Source organism: Eurosta solidaginis, chromosome 4, assembly GCF_040869045.1.
Source record: "Eurosta solidaginis isolate ZX-2024a chromosome 4, ASM4086904v1, whole genome shotgun sequence".
In the NCBI taxonomy this organism is placed as follows: Eukaryota; Metazoa; Arthropoda; class Insecta; order Diptera; family Tephritidae; genus Eurosta; species Eurosta solidaginis.
In genome coordinates this window covers 156,327,930-156,344,169 of record NC_090322.1, presented here as the reverse complement: position 1 = coordinate 156,344,169, position 16,240 = coordinate 156,327,930, and the positions used below count along the sequence as shown (strand labels likewise).

The following is a 16,240-nucleotide window of genomic DNA, read 5'->3' as shown; positions in this document are numbered from 1 at the left end:
GGAGGTTAAGGTAAGCGATACCGTTATCGAGCTTCTGGTTCTTCGTATCTTGTCTTTGCAGCGCTCTACAAAACGCTTACCGTATGCCATACATCTTTCAAGACGTTCCCACTTGGAAAATCGGGCGAGATCAATCAAAGGCTGTCTCACTATGTGGACGCCAACATATTCTGGTTGTAGCAAGTTAACTTCGTCCTGGAAATTACCGTCGCTACTATCTGATGCATAGTCGGACAGCTCTATCTGAGGTGCGTGTAGAAAATCTGGTCCACAAAACCATTTACTGGTGGGGCTAAAGTCTGTGGTGTTCTTACACTTCGTGGCATCGTCTGCTATATTCAGTTTAGATGGAATATACTTCCATTCACTAACCCTTGTGTTTTCCTGAATTTCAGCAACTCTAAACATAACAAACTGCTTATACTTCCGTGGGTCTGACCTTAACCATGTAAGAACTGTTCTAGAATCAGTATAAAAATATTTTTTTTGAATTTGGAGGTCATGGCCTCTAGTGATTTCCGCAGCAAGACGGGAACTTAGTACCGCTGCCAGTAACTCCATACGAGGGATCGAAATGGGTCGCAAAGGTGCTACCTTAGTTCTGGAAGCACTGAGGGAAACTTGAACTTGATTGCCGTTTGTAATTTTGAAGTACGCCACCGCCGCAGATGCCGCCTCGCTAGCATCCGCAAACACATGCAACTCTATCTGACACATCTTGCTTGGCAACGTACCTGAAGAGCACCTAGGAACGTGTACTTGTTTGACGAATTCGAAAACAGATAACCATTGCTTCCACGCACTAACATGCTCTGTAGTAATGTGTGCATCCCAATCAATCCCACTACGCCAGATCTCTTGTAGTAGTATTTTTAGTTGTATAGTGTAGAAGGACAAGAATCCTAGTGGATCGTATATTGACATGAGCAACCGCAAATTTTCTCTCTTGATTGGCAGCCTGTGTCCGTTTAGAATTTCTTTACTTGCTTTAGTAAACCTTGTGCTAAATGTAAAAACGTCAGCGCTGGTTTTCCACCATAACCCGAGTACCTTATCCGGTTCTATAACTTGGTCAACAATTTTCCCAGTGGTACAAAAGTCTTCACGTTGTGAACCATCACTTACCGGATCGTTGGCAACCTCACCCGAATTAGTAAGCCATCCTCTAATATGGAAATTACCTCGCTTGTGCACTTCAGTTACATCACTTATTAGCTTGGTAGCCTCCTCAACGGTATCAACGCTATCCAGCATGTCATCTACATAGTGACGTTCTGTTATTGACTTAGCAGCTCGTGGGAACTCGTTGGCATAATCCATTGCATTTTTGTTACGAACATATTGCGCGATAGACGGGGAACAAGTTGCACCAAATGACATTACTTCTAGCACATATATATCTGGTTTTCGAGCCGAATCGCAATCGCGCCAAAGAAATCGCTGAGAGTGCTGGTCTTCTTCGTGTACTCTTATCCTGTGAAACATCTCACATATATCGCCGCAAATACCGATTTTTCCTATGCGAAAGTTGAAAAGTATGTGTATAAGTGGTCTCAGTAGGTCCGGGCCTTTCTCAAGGCAGTTATTGAGGGACCTTCCTTGATATGTAGCTGCTGCATCCCATACCACTCGTGTTTTAGTGGGCTTGTTTGGATTACTAACTGAAAATATAGGTAGGTACCACTTACGTTGAAATTCTTGCTTGATCTCGCCCTCACTGAGCTTCCGTATGTACTGTTTCTTTGCCATGCTACCTATTACCTCTGATATGTAGCTGCTGCATCCCAACCAGTCGTGTTTTAGTGGGCTTGTTTGGATTACTAACTGAAAATATAGGTAGGTACCACTTACGTTGAAATTCTTGCTTGATCTCGCCCTCACTGAGCTTCCGTATGTACTGTTTCTTTTCCATGCTACCTATTAACTCATTTACTCGGCCTCTTAAATCGCAATCTTTTCCCAACTTTTTCTCAAAACACACAAGTCTGCGCATTGCAAATTCAAAATTGCTTGGTAGTGATATATCGTCAGAGCGCCACAAGAGGCGGATTGTAAAGTGATATCCTGTTCGAGTAACGTTCTTTTCCAAAATATCTAGCTGGGTCGGGATAGTACGTAAACTTGATATTGCAGCTTGCTCTAGATTTTCGAGTTTCATATTTTCTTTTACTAGTCTATCAAGTGCCATGTTATTGTCACACTCGCACACATGTAGTTGAAAATCATTGTTTATATTACGCTCATTACCCTCCACGGTGTCATACACTGTCCAGCCCAGACGTGTTTTTGTAGCAGCTGGTTCGTGAATCTTTCCTTCCCTAAACTTCAATGGCATGGCCAAGTGCTTGTTATTTACACCGATAATTAGTTGTGGTACGGCATTTTGATAAGACCTAACGGGCAATCCCTTTAAATGTTTGTACTTGTTTGATAATTCTGACAAGACAAGCGTTTGTGCAGGCAGATCAAGTTTTTTTACTGTACGAACGTCGTTCATCGTGAATCTCTTGGTATTTCCTTTCGCTGATACCTGCAGATTTACCAGTTCCGAATCATTCTCAACTCGAGTGGACCCATCAGTCCAACGAAGGTGTAATGGACGCACCTCGCCTTTCAATTGCAACATTTTTATTAGGTCGTGTTCGATTATGGTTGGTCCTGACCCATCATCGAATAATAATAACACCTCAACGTCAGCATTCTGGCCGTGAATCGTGACTGGTACAATCCTGTACAGCACCTTTGATGTAGTATGCATCTGCGTGGCAAGCAGACTTGCTCCCGCACCAGCTTTTTTGTTTACTGCCACCGGCTTGTATAGACTAGGGTGGTGTTTTGCGGTGCAGCCGTTTATACTACATTCGTTGCGCTCCTTACAAAATTTCGGATTATGTTTTTTAAGGCAAGAGCGACACAATTCCATGCGATGAATTATGTTCCACTTGTCGTCATAGCTCATCCCTTGAAAATTCTCACATTGTGCTATAAAATAATTTTCGTCACATGCTGCACATTTACGTTCCTCGGTATTCTTAGTATATATCTTTTCCTCTTCTTCGTGAAATCCCACCCGGTACGTACGACGTACTTCTTGTTGACTAGAGATTGGTGGTTTCATCATGATAGAACTTGCTGCCTGCGCTAACTCGAACAACCAGTCACTAAAGTCTGACAAGTTTGCTCCGGTAACGTATTTGCAATGAAGTGCCCAGTCCAAGCTAAACCTAACTGGCAATTTACCAATTAATTCTTGCAGAAGGATTAGATTGTTCAAATGTGTCATGAGGCCGGCAGCTCGCATTGATGAAACTAAGTTTCTGACCTCCATTGAATAAGAAACTAACGTTTCTAATTTATTTGCATTGACACTTGGTGCTGAGCGAATTTTTTCAAGAAGGCTATTAAGATAAATTCAGGCCTACCAAAAACCATTCGCAACGTGGCAATAACTTCTGGCACCAAATCAGGTAGCAGCAGTTGACTGCTTACATATTCAAGGGCTTTGCCTTTTAGTGCGCGCTGTAGTCTTAGCATATTTTCGTCATTAGTGAATCCACATCTACGTGTAGAGCTATCATAATTGCTAATGAAAATTGGCCATTCCTCTGGCTTACCGCTGAATGTTGGCAGCTCTTTTGGAATGGCATACCTTGCTTGTATCTGCTCAGCACGCAAGGGTGACCCCCAATACATACTATTCTGATTGTGATCATAACAACGATTGTAGGTACCATTCTGATCATTAGGTTGATTTTTATTATCATGTACTTGCCTGTGTTGCTCGCTTGTACGATTTGTTGTACCTGCTGGTCCGACTATCGGGTATACCGCATTTTTACATGAAGGAAGACTAAACTTGTAAAACTGACTTTGTACGAATTCTTATGCACAACTGCTTGTATTGCATGCATTCATGTTAGGTGTACGAGAATTTACTACATCATTTACGTTTGCCGCACGAGAAATTTCTGTGGCTTTGCATGCTATAATTTGTTGTTTAAGAATGTCGTACTTTCTTGCTACGTAACTTAGCTCTGCTTGTCTTTCCTCCTGCAAACGCTGTATCTCCAAACTCACATCAACTGTGGTACTTACATTTGTTTGGTCGGTACTCTTATGCTCCCTTTGAGCTGTGCTTGACTTGCAATTGTATTTGTTGCTTGTGTTACCGTATGAATGATGGTTTGGTTTTTTTTACAATCGTTGCAGATCCAGTCGACCTTTTAGATTCCGTCTGAGACTCCAGCAAAATGGAAGTGAAACCACTTGTCACAGTCATCACATTGCACCATTTTCCCTTCATCAGGTTCATTGCATAGTACACAGCTTACCTTATCTTCGTTATTTTCAGCCATTGTAATGTGCTTTTCAAGGTTTTAAATATTTTAAAGAATGTTGGTCCACCAACTTTTAATAGCGACTGTTACACCAGAAATAAGACGCAAATTTGTGCTCACAGAAGCTTTAAAAAACTGTCTAATAAAGTAAAATAGTTACAATAGCCGTGTTTTTTAACACGCGTATATCCGTTTACGCTTAAACTTTATATTGACTGCTAAGAGACAAACTATAAATACACCTCTGAAATTGCTGCGCATAAATTTTGTCCTACTAAATTTCAATACGCATTATACTCAGATGTAACTGAAATATGTGTCTTTGTTTCACCCTGTACACTAATTCTATGTATTATATGTGTGTCCACAATTCATCGCAACTGATTCAGCTATATGTTATACCCTATGGCCATCAGAGCGTTGCGTCTCCGCTTTTCGGTACACCCTGTTGCTGTAGCTAGTTGTTTTACCACAGCCGCTAGATGGGTCTCCTAAGCATTATCTAAGCGAAGATAGGCGTTTTTTAACACGCGCAAACGAAACGTATACGCGCGTGTTAAAAAACACGGCTAATATTTCCATAGTATAACACAACGTTTTCTTACTTTAGTTTTCCGTTAAAATGAATAATATTAGAAAAAAAGAGAAATATTTGTGTTATTCAGTCGTTCTGGCGTTGATATACGTCTTTATTACAAAATGGTTCTTCTTCTCATTTTTGTGTTGCCACACTTCTTGTTTTAAATGTAAGGTGGTGTTGCAACAGTATCAAATTCACAAATTAAAGTCAACCAGCGAAGAAGCAAAACGAACGAGCAACACATAAACTCCAACTGGTCATCACAACACACATACAGCCATAAAATCATCACTACAGCTAAAACGAACCAAATCATCATACGATATCACGTCCATTTATCACAATACACATCATCACAATAACATCACATCTACAGTCCACATAACATCGCATCAAGAGTCCACATAACATCGCATCAAGAGTCCACATAACATCACATCAACAGTCCACATAACATCATATCAGATCACATACATTACCAAAACTTTGGTTTTCAGACTACAAAATTTGTGTAAGGTAAGTGGTTGGTTTTGGTGCACATTTTTTTATATACGAACTAACGTATCTAGTGAATGTGTGATATCCATTTGCAAGTCAATGCAAGTGGAAGTTCATTGTGTTTTAAACGCACACTTAGCGCCTTTTGATTATCTGCTAAGCCCCCTCTAGTGGTAAGACTTTTCCGACACAACTCAAGGCAAGACAGTCAGTGGATTTTTTTTCTCCTTTTGCAACAAAATTATCACTGCACTGTGCAACCACACTCTGTTTCTATAGACAGTCTTTTCGGTTGTTGATTTTCGGCAACAATCTACATACACTCTCACTTGGTTGATGCATTTGCAGAGAGATACCACAATATTCACGAAGTCAGAATATTCTGCAACCACAAAATTTTTTTTTAAAACATTTCACCTTCGTTGGATGGCTAGTAGTCATTTTTGTTTAATTGCGGCAAACAATTAGAGAATTGTTGCAAGTCGCTCATTTGTGAATACACTTAATTCATATTAATTCGAAAGCATTTAATAGAGAATATTTTTCACCGATTTTATATAAATTGCGTTATTTTTGAACGGAATTCAGTTTGTTAATCAGTTGCGAACTGAAATAATACCAGAAAGCCAAAAACTAGCACTGCGTTGGGTGGCTAGTGGCTCATCACAATTGGTCACAAACACAATTTGTACTGATCGCTTTATATTATATAGCTGTATTTTTGTCAGCGTTTTTATAATAAAGAATTAAAAGTGTAATTTTCCACATTAAATTGGATAAACAAATTTATTTTCTTATTTATATTGGGAAAGATACCCTGGTTGGCTACTCGGGAATACTCATCAACATTCACATCACACTTTTTGTATACACATTAAATCCTCGTCGGGATTTCTATCTGTGGTTCAAACTTTACACACTATATCCACATTGGGATTACCATCTGCGTTTAAAAATTTTTTTAAACACGCCAAATTTCTTGGAAAATATTTCTATCTGTGTCCAGCACACCTGTTAAGACACATTAAATATTTGCAGACGATTCTCTTCTCTGCATTGCACATCACTGTAGACTTCTATCCGTGCTTAACATCACTTTGCACACACCAGAACCTTTCAGGATTTCTCTCTGTGCTGCATATCACTACATACATAATAAATCCTCTCAGGATTTCAATCTGTATTTTATATCACTTTATACACACTAAATCCTCGTCAGGATTTCTATCTGTGTTTATTTCTATATCACTGTATACACATTAAATCCTCGTCAGGATTTCTATCTGTGGCTTACATAAACCTCGTGAGGATCTCTATAAGTGGTTCATATCACTGGCCACACATTCATTCACGTCAAGATTTACATCTGATTCAAATTTTTGCTTATCACTAAATTCACATAAGATTGCTATCTGTGTTAACACATTCAATCAGACCAGAATTTCAATCCGTATGTTTTTAAGGATTTTACTCACACAGCACAATCACAGCAGGATTGATAGCTGGGCTACGTTCAGAAAACAAAACACACTTATAATTTTGCTGCGGTTAGATACACACCAACGCTACTAAGTATTTTGCCTCCAAGCTGGAACCCTTTAAAGAATCAAGATATTCAAATTAATAAAAATCAATGGAGACTTATATTAGATTGGCTGATTCCATAGCCGAGTTTGAACAAGATTTCAACTCCGCCCCGTCCCGCAACAAGCACACCCTTGCACTACTGCAAGAGGAGCTAAGGGCACTATGGAAGAAGACGAAGTCCACATATGAAAGTCTTCTCAGCAATCCTGAGCTGTCCAAAGACGAGCTCAGCTCACTAAGAAAGAAGAACAAAAGTTGCTTCGCATGCTACCTGCAATGCATGTCTGCTGTGGCGGCTGAAGCTGAAGCTATCACCCCACAGCCGGCAAAAGATGAAGCAAAGGATGAAGACTCTTCGTGCCGTGGACATAAAATGCGGCTGCCGCCTTGTGACACCGATGTATTTAAAGGCGACTACCTTTCCTGGCCAGCCTTTAGAGATATGTTCACGGCGATATACATCCACAATACTGATCTGAAAGATGTCGAGAAATTATATTATTTAAAACAAAAAACGCAAGGGGGGCAAAAGATATGAGATATGAAAATAAACGTATCCTAGTAAACACACAACTTAAACTCTTATTTAATCTGACGGCAGTCGAACAGGAGTGTGGAACCTCAATCAAAAAGTTGCAACGGGAGATAAACAATTGCATTTCTGCGCTACAATGTCACAATATTGACATCACCTACCTCTGCTCCACAAAACTCCCTGAATCTACGTTGGCTCTTTGGGAACAGACCGTAGAACGAAAAACAGATATCCCGAAATGGGAGGATATGGACAAGTTCCTGTCCAATCGCTTCCAGACATTAATGACGGTTTCTGATCTTAGGGGTAACAAAACCACAAAAGCACCCAAAAGTCAAAATTCGAACTCTAGGGAAAATTCTACGAAACTTGGGGTTTACCAAGTCAGCGTACCAAAATCGGCATGTAAGATGTGCAACAGTATGGAGCACAAATTACGAAATTGTCAAAAATTCCGTAGGTTGTCTACGTCAGGGAAAATCGAGTTTGTAAAAAGCAATAGTTATTGTCTGAATTGTCTGTCGGGTGGACACACCGTGACACGATGCACCAGCCCATTCAACTGCAGCACGTACCATGCAAGGCCAACACCTTGCTCCATCTTCCGACAGCACAACCAAAGACAACTCCTCAAAGGTGGACTCAAAACGCCACCGACAATACACCTTCAACCTCACAGCAGGCTAGGGCAAGAATGTAGTCTGAAAAAAGACAAGATAATACTAATAACGTCTCTTCGTGTCATGCTAACACCACTAAAGGGGTGTTATTAGGAACAGCACGTGTTAATATACACTATAATCGAGTAAAATTTTCCGCCACAGCCCTGATAGACTCTGGGTCTGAATGGTCTTTCATAACAGAAAGACTAAAAAAGCGAATAAACCTTCCATCCAAACGTCTGCATGTGCAAGTGTTAGGAATAAATAATACACCATCTGCACAGGTAAAGGAATAATGTGCGATTACCTTAGGTTCGCTTACAGACCCCTTAGTAAGCATCAATACAGTGGCCCTAGTCCTGCCTCAATTAACAGGGGACCTTTCGACTTGCCAAGTGAGCGCAACGACTCGGCAAGCCTAGACAAGCAACTAACCGCTTTCTGGGAAATGGAAAACATACCAACAAAAAAAGCCCTGACGGAAGATAATGCCTATTGCGAGGCACTATATAAAAACACGACGGAAAGGAATTCAGATGGAAGATATACCGTCGCCCTTCCATTCAAACAAGACTTCCAAAAAACCCTCTGTTTGGGCCCATCTCTTAAGAGCGTCTGCTGTCAGTTCTATCGGAACGATACACGCCTAGCCAAGACACCGGCCCTACAGATAGACTACAACAGGGTACTGACAGAATACCTCACTTTAGGGCACATGTCCAAGGTACACACCGTAGTACCACCACAATCATCTGATTGCTACTTCTTGCCGCATCATGCGGTTATCAAAGAGGAAAGCACAACGACTAAAGTGAGGGTCGTGTTCAACGCGTCGTGCCCGACATCCAACGGCACGAGCCTGAACGATGTTCTACACACCGGCCCAGTACTTCAATCCGACTTAACGATACTACTCCTCCGATGGAGATTTTTTATGTACGTTTTTAACAGCGACATTGAGAAGATGTACAGGCAAATCTGGGTAAAGGAAAATCAAACTCAATACCAACGAATAGTTTTTCGACTCAAAGCAGAGGACCCTATCAGCGTGTATGAGCTCAACACGGTAACCTTTGGGGTCAACTGTGCCCCCTATCTAGCGATCAGAACCCTACATCAACTTGCAGATGACGTCGAAGCATCGCTGCCAATCGCAGCGCACATCTTGCGAAACAGTATGTACGTCGATGACGTCCTTGCAGGGGGGCATAGCATCGAGGCAGCAATCACTGCTCGCGATGAAATCACAGCTGCATTAAAGTCAGCTGGATTCCCTTTGCGAAAATGGACCTCTAATTGTAGTAAGATACTACAGGGAATACCCAAACCTCACAGGCTTACGGAAGACTTTCTGGAGTTCGAGGACGCGAGCATGGTAAAAACCCTAGGCATCCGTTGGAACGCGCATTCCGACTACTTTTACTTCACAGCCAAACCAATCGAAAACCAGGACATCTTGACAAAGAGAGGGATCCTATCTGCTATCGCCAAGCTCTTCGACCCTTTAGGCTGGCTCGCCCCAGTTATCATCGTAGCCAAGATATTAATACAGAGCATTTGGCTGGAGGGGACGGATTGGGATGAACCGGTACCCTTAATCACTTTAGATCGGTGGAAAACCTTTATGCAGGAGTACCCCGCCATTAACCAGATTCGTATACGTCGGTGGGTGCACTTCACCCCAACCAACGATATAGAAATTCACGGCTTCTGTGAAGCGTCCGAAAAGGCCTACGCGGCTACGGTTTACGTGCGAGCTAAGATCAACGATAGGGTCTACGTTAGTCTACTTATGGCAAAAACAAGGGTGGCACCAGTGAAAACAATTTCATTACCGCGATTGGAGTTATGCGGTGCCGTCTTGCTGGCTGAGACTTTGGAAACTGTGATGGAGAACCTGAACTTAGGCACATTTAACATTCACCTATGGACAGATTCGACCATCGTCCTAGCATGGATTCGAAAACCCCCTTGTTCTTGGTCAACATTTGTAGCTCACAGGGTGACAAAAATCGTGGAAAAGGTAGGAACGAAAGCATGGCATCATGTTGAGTCCGCATCAAATCCAGCGGACTTAGCCAGCAGCCACGGACCTAGTCGACAACTCTTTGTGGTGGCAGGGACCTTCTTGGCTGCAAGAAGGCAAAGCGAAATGGCCATCTCAAGGCGAACAGGAGTACCACACAGACATCTAAGAAAAACGAGTACAAGTGCATGCAGCAACGACCATCAACAATAGCGAGGATATTCTTGATCGGTTTTCCGATCTATCAAGATCGTTGCGGGTTATTTCCTACATTCTAAAATTCTCGAATAGAACTCATCCAAAAACTAAAGCGTCCTTTAAAACAGAGTCGTACCAGATATCGCCTGACGAAATCAAGGCTAGGACTAGCCGCCTCATAAGGATGTCCCAAACCAGCCACTATGCCGAAGAAATAAGCCCTCTGAGAACTAGGAAACCCATCGCGACCAAAAGCGAGATCCTCTCTCTAGAACCCTTTATCGACGAAGATAATGTCCTTCGGGTGGGGGGTCGTCTCAACACATCCAGGGACGTTCCCGTCGACGAGCGTCACCCGATAATCGTCCCTTACGCCTGCCGACTCACCCGTCTCCTAGTCCAGTTTGTCCACACCATTTCCATACATGGCGGAAACCAACTGATGCTGTGGCTCCTACGCACGCAGTATTGGATACCTCGGGTCAAAAACATGATCCGATCCATCATTCACAACTGCAAGGCCTGTACGTTATTCCGCTAACGCTCCCCGACGCAACTCATGGGAATCCTCCCTGCGGAACGCACTACCTTTAGTCGGGCATTTACCAACACCGGGGTGGATTTTGCCAGACCGTTTGGCATCAAGTCTTACAGCGGACGAGGATGCCGCATGTCTAAGGGTTACGTCTGCTTATTTGTCTGCTTTGCGAGTAAGGCGATCCACTTAAAGGCGACTAGCGCCCTCAGCACCGCCGCGTTTCTAGCAGCGTTTAGTCGGTTTGTCGCCAGACGAACCACAAGGCCACAAGCCTAAATATGGCGGTGAACCCTCGTATCGCTTTACTTTTCCTTTTCGTTATCTTTTCACTTCACATTTTTCATTTATTCATATCGGTTTTTACCGATAAGTGTTTACCCCGCCGGATAATAGTTAAGCCTAGGATTCGGCGGTGACCGCGAGCTAAAGTCTTTTTACCTCTGTCACTTCTTTTGCGAACGTTTAAGAAACCGCCAGCAGCCAAGCCACCGAAGGTAAGTCCTTTGTCAATCAAAATTATAAAATTCATTATACACTCCGCAATCGGAAATCTTGAATTGTTACTAATTGGATTAATTCTACAATTACATTTACTTTCACTTCAATAAACATTATTGTGTATCTTTTTATAACGAATTCGTTTGTGTTTTCTCCTTTCTTTTCTGCCCACCATTATTGCGAGCGCGCCTTATATCGGGTCTTGCCGCCGTAACACTCAACAACAAAGTATATCGGTAAAATATTTTCTAGGATTTCTGAATTTCTGTGTAATAAAAGTCTGGTGACAGCATTTTTAAACGAAAAAACAACAATGTTATTGCATAAAAATGTATCTAATAGTTAAACTTTCATTCATTCATATTTTTGCCCGCTTCTTTCGTTTGCTTCCACTCACAGCACCGTTTTATTTGCGGGAGACTTTCACAGCGACAGAAATTAAGGCGGATTTACATAGACGCTTTGGTTGTGTTGCATCGATCTGAAGCCTAGGCAGGCCCATAATATAAAAATGAGACTCCTTGCCATTTTCTTCGCTTTGAAGCGATGAGAGTTGTAAATCCTCCTTTGAGAATGTCTCAACTTTTGGAGTCCTTTAACATTCAACAAACTTTGCTTGGGAAAATATAGGAGCTGCCATAAATTTAACTCATCTGTCGGCGAAGCATCAAAACATTTACTGCGTGCCTACGCTTTGACGACGCCATACAAAAAACAATCAAACGCCTTGCTTTGATGCGACCAAAGCGTTTATATAATTTAGCTTTATGCATTTGTGTAAGCAGTCATAGAAGTGAAAATTTTCCTGAGGGAAACATGTTACACGCTTTATATTTTGTTAAGTTTCTCTAGACCTTTTTGACTCTAATTTAAATAAAATTTGCTTTTGGTATCTTTCCGCATTGTTGTAGGCTTCAAATCTTCTATTATTTATATTTCCCCGGAAATATATGCAACTATTTCATCTGTTAAAACTACAAAGTTTTATTAAACTATCAAATGCAACTCAGCTTAAAGTACTCTTAGGTACCAAAAATGCAACTCTAGACCTGAGATTTGCATCAGGTGAGCGAGGATGTTTATAATTTTGACACTTATCGCTTAGTTGACACACTGGTATTGTACACAATGAACGATACTAATACTCGTTCTTTGATTTTATTCTCCGCTTGCTTTCGTTTGATCAATACAAAGTACGCAAAACCTGTTCGGTCATTCGATCGTAATCATGCTAACAGAGTCTTGTAAAGGCAGATGCTAAGTTTATTCAATTACGAGTTTATTCATTATAGGTTTATTCGCCTGATTGAATGTGAAAGCAAGTTTTAGTGTTTGATTAATCAAGAAAATTGTGATTTTTGCAGTGCACTGCATTTTATTCCTCCATTGCACTACCTACCTGTAAAATATTAGCTGACAGCGAGAACGGCTGTCGCGAATGGCCAGAGAATGGAAGAAAGGTTTGTTTTTTGCTCGCGGTTACTAAATTGAAGTGCTGCCATCACTCATAAAGGTGATCCGGATCGAGCTCTGGCTCACGATCAAATCTCATTGGAACGATCTGGATCAACTTTATGAGAGCTGGCAGCACTAATATAAAACATTTATTTTAATGAAAATAAGAAGAAGAAACGTACACAAATATTGAAGATACTGATAGAATTATTAACATTTAAATAGTTTCTAACGTAAACAAACTATTTATTTTCCTTGCATTTTCTTCAAGTTGTTTAAGGGCCTATTACTCATACTCATTGTGAATCTATCTAAGTGTGATGTCTTCTGCATAGACGTCAAAATTCCAAAGTGATTGGATCACCTAATTTGTAATTGACTATCGCTGTCTCATTCTGTATCTGATGGAATAAGAGAAGGTGGCGTATTGCCCATGTAAACATTAGTTCAGCTGTTTTCTATGAGCAATTTTTACGTCATTTTCATTTAGCTCTTATTTTTTTCTCTCTTTCTTTTATTCGCTGAAACAGTCAAGTGTGCCGTAGATGCGCAGAATGAAGCAATTTTAAACTCGTGAATGCACAATCTTCCGTGTGTGATTTGTGCATTCTGTATCTCTTTCTATCACCCGCTGAAGATAGCCGTCCCTATGCGCCGCAATATTGAACACGCTGTCAAAACCCTAAAAAGTAGCTATATTGAACATCCTGTTAGGCAGTTGACAGATAAGATATCACCCTTAAGACCGCATTACTGATACTTAGCATAGACTTGATTTGACTTGGCGTAAACTTTGTAACTTAGCCACGATTATACTCCACTTGGCGCATACAAAACCTTTATGCAGGAGTACCCAGCCATTAACCAGATTCGTATACGTCGGTGGGTGCACTTCACCCCAACCAACGATATAGAAATTCACGGCTTCTGTGACGCGTCCGAAAAGGCCTACGCGGCTACGGTTTACGTGCGAGCTAAGATCAACGATAGGGTCTACGTTAGTCTACTTATGGCAAAAACAAGGGTGGCACCAGTGAAAACAATTTCATTACCGCGATTGGAGTTATGCGGTGCCGTCTTGCTGGCTGAGACTTTGGAAACTGTGATGGAGAACCTGAACTTAGGCACATTTAACATTCACCTATGGACAGATTCGACCATCGTCCTAGCATGGATTCGAAAACCCCCTTGTTCTTGGTCAACATTTGTAGCTCACAGGGTGACAAAAATCGTGGAAAAGGTAGGAACCCTAAACCTAAATAAACCGCATACAATCTGGCATCATAATCAGCGTTGAAATTTATTTTTAAATAAATGTCAATTTGTATGACAAAATGTCAAAAGGAAATGGAAACAAACAAATGGCATCTCAAAATGTAAACGTCACTTAGAACTTACATAGAAAATCAAAATTCAACAGACTTCTAAGTCAAGTTAAGTGTTGCCAAGTTTTGAGTAATCAGTAACATGCATGTTCATTTAAGAGAACTGTAAGTGACAGTTCTCAAGTCAAGTTAAGTCTATGCTAAGTATCAGTAATGGAGCCTTTAGTTTGATTCACAATGCTCATACTTAGCATAGACTTGAGAACTGTCACTTACAGTTCTGTTTATTTAACATTGCATCTTACTGATTTCTCAAAACTTAAGGGCGAATTAATGGTGACTTCCCTGCAAAAATTGTTGGATTACGTGATCCATTTTCTTCATGTTGGAGTACTCTAATAATACTCCTTTGCAATGCGTTTGCGGACCACCATCAGCCGATCATTGCTCGTTTTTTAACGACAGTGATCACGACACGATGACGATCGAACAGAGTTGCCAAAAATCAAAATATTGCATGCAAATAACTAATAATAAAATTTTACTTTGGCATCTCTGATAAAATGCAACAGCGCACTGGCTTTATGTATACATATTATATTAGTTTCTTTATTCACGTATGCGTATGCGTATTATATAAGTTTCTTTATTCACGCAAATGCTAAATAACATAAGAATATTCGTAGTATAAAATATAAAAGTTGTATTGCCCCTCTTCATTTACTTTCATTTTAAATTAAATTTACTTCGATAATTCTTTCCGAAACAATTCCTCTTTAGTACTTTGGCATATGATCCTCTGTGGGTGCTCCATGGAGTACTACAGCGAAAGTACTTGGAATGTACTCTCTCGTATGTACTCTATGGAATACTCACAAACAAAGCGAGAGTGGGATCACCTACTCCTCTCCTAGGACATCGCACTGTTAATTGGAGCGCATTTTTTGTATGAATACAGATTAGATTTGGAACAGTCCTATACTCCCAAAGGAGTATTCCTTACATTATTTATAGAAAACTCGCGTTTTTGGAAGGGTTATAACCATAAAGCTATAACCAGATAAAACAGTTGATCGAACCTGCGTTATGCAAATCAATGTAATCGATTAATGGTGCCATTCCATAACGCTAACTCGATTACATTGATTTCTATAAGGTACGTGTAATCAGCTGTTTTATCTGGTTATGGCTTTATGGTTATAAGTCACCATTAATTCGCCCTTTAGAAACACTTGACTTGACTTAGAAGTCTGTTGAATTTTGATTTTCTATGTAAGTTCTAAGTGACGTTTACTTTTGAGATGCCATTTGTTTGTTTCCATTTCATTTTGACATTTTGTCATACAAATTGATATTTATTTTTATTTTATTTATAAATTTTACTATGCTAAGTATCATTAATGGGGCCTTTACTCTTCCCTGCAAAAATTGTTGGATTACGTGTTCCATTTTCTTCATGTTGGAGTACTCTAATAATACTCCTTTGCAATGCGTTTGCGGACCACCATCAGCCGATCATTGCTCGTTTTTTAACGACCGTGATCACGACACGATGACGATCGAACAGAGTTGCCAAAAGTAAAATATTGCATACAAATAACTGATAATAAAATTTTACTATGGAAACTCTGATAAAATGCGCACTGGTTTTATGTATACATACTATAGTATAGAGAAATATTAGTTTCTTTATTCACGCAAATGCTAAAGAACATAAGAATATTCGTAGTAAAATATATAAAAGTTGTATTGCCCCTCTTCATTTACTTTCATTTTAAATTAAATTCACTCCGATAATTCTTTCCGACACAATTCCTCTTTAGTACTTTGGCATACTCTGTGGGTGCTCCATGGAGTACTACAGTGAAAGTACTTTGGAAAGTAATCTCACGTATGCACTCTATGGAATACTCACAAACAAAGCGAGAGTAGGATCACCTACTCCTCTCCTAGGACATCGCAATGTTAATTGGAGCACAATTTTTGTATGAATACAGATTA

The 16,240-nt window shown here is 40.5% G+C and overlaps 1 protein-coding gene across 1 annotated transcript in view; it reads right to left on the bottom strand.

The window, feature by feature from the left end:
• The window catches only part of oc (ocelliless), a 410,517-nt gene that overhangs the window by 375,608 nt on the left and 18,669 nt on the right, over positions 1 to 16,240 (bottom strand). The gene's annotated exons all lie outside the window — the stretch shown is intronic.